Source organism: Malurus melanocephalus, unplaced genomic scaffold (assembly GCF_030028575.1).
Source record: "Malurus melanocephalus ecotype Western Australia unplaced genomic scaffold, MMel_1.1 scaffold_938, whole genome shotgun sequence".
Classification (NCBI taxonomy): domain Eukaryota; kingdom Metazoa; phylum Chordata; class Aves; order Passeriformes; family Maluridae; genus Malurus; species Malurus melanocephalus.
Genome location: NW_026624170.1, coordinates 83,615 through 85,222, shown reverse-complemented (window position 1 = coordinate 85,222; position 1,608 = coordinate 83,615).

Here is a 1,608-nt window from a genome sequence, read left to right as displayed (position 1 = left end):
TATTTCCTAAACCCGCTCCCATCTCCGAGCAAACACGGAGCTGCCCGAACGAGAAAGGAATTCAGCCCTTGCTCCCAGCACGGGAAGCAGAGCTCAGCGAGGCAAAGGTAACACAGAAACCCCACTTGAGATCCCCAATCATTAACAGAAATGCATAACCAGGAGGTTTTTGAGCCATTTCCTGCTCCAGCCGGAGCYCAGGCCGGCTCTGCCGATGACAGAGGTGGAGGGAGCCCAACTCCCCGCTCAGGGTGAGGCGGATTTAATCCGCGCTCAGCAGGACCAAGCTCCCGGCTCCTGCTTGGCAGGAAAATGTTTTTTTCACTTCATCSTCGCCCAGCTCTTCACCTTCCAGCGGGTTGTGTTCCCATCGCCGCCGGAGCCCGAGTCAATGATGATATTGTCTTATGAAACCAGACCTTCCTTGCACGGGGAAATATGACCCGGTTGAAATAGTTTTATCGGATCTTATGGAACGTTATTCTCGRGAGTAATTCTTGCAGTTGTCTCCAGGTGGAATAGCTGCGGTTGCAGACACACCTCTCTTTGTTCGCCCGAGCCGCTCGCCGGTGCCAGGCCGGGCCAGCCGGGGGATTCCTGCTGCTCACATTTTCTGGAGTGTCACTCTTTGCCGCTGGCTGGCAGATTAACAGAGCCATTCCCAAACAATCGCMGCGGCTCTCCGCTCTCCTTTGAGCCCAGAGCTCGGGGCTGAACACAAACCCCGCGTTTACACCGAACCAAACCGTGTGCGGCGGAGGATGGAGGAAATAATCCCCCGGGCAGATCTCAGCCCTGAATTTCCTTGAGGGCATCGAGCATAAAATCAGAATTATTCAGGCTGGAAAAACCCTCCAAGATCAGCAAATCCAACCTGTGATCAAACCCCACCTGGTCAGCCCAGCCCAGAGCACTGAGTGCTATCTCTGGTTATTTCTTGAACCCTTTCCAGAGCTTAACAACCCCTTCCATGAAGGAATCGAGCACCATCCCCACCCTCCACCTGCTGCTCGCCACGCACGCAGCAAATCCCCGCTTCCAACAAGCCCTTGCTGCTGTTCAAAGCAGCTGTGAGCGTCGAAAGTTTTATTTTTAACATCACTATCCCCCCTCCCCGCCCCAGTCAGGAAATCGTTGCTGCCGGACTTAAGCTGGCATCAAAAAGGAAAATTAAAACTAAAAAAAAAAAAAAAAAAAAAAAAAAAAAAAAAGCCGACCCTAATTTAATATTTCTGGAACATCGATTCCTTTACTTCATCAAGGAATTAAGAAGAATGTTGCGAAAGCCGGATAAAGCAGCGGCCAAAACAACAGGATAAAACCGCTGGAGCCCAGCAGCAGCTCATCCTTCATGGCAGGGCTCTGTTTCCATCTCTGCACCCACAAATCCAGCCCAGGGAGCGGGGAGAGCCGGGCACCCCAATSCCCCGCTCCGCGTTTGACCCTCGGCACAGCCCAGCTGCTCTCCCCGCCCSAGTTCCCACCCCAGGCCTTAATCTCTGCCCTGCCTCCAAAGGTTATTGTGGGAATAAATACGATTGGAGAGGCGAGGAKCTGGGATCCCATCCGCCCCGACAGGGCTGAGCATCCAGGGGAGGCACTTCCAGC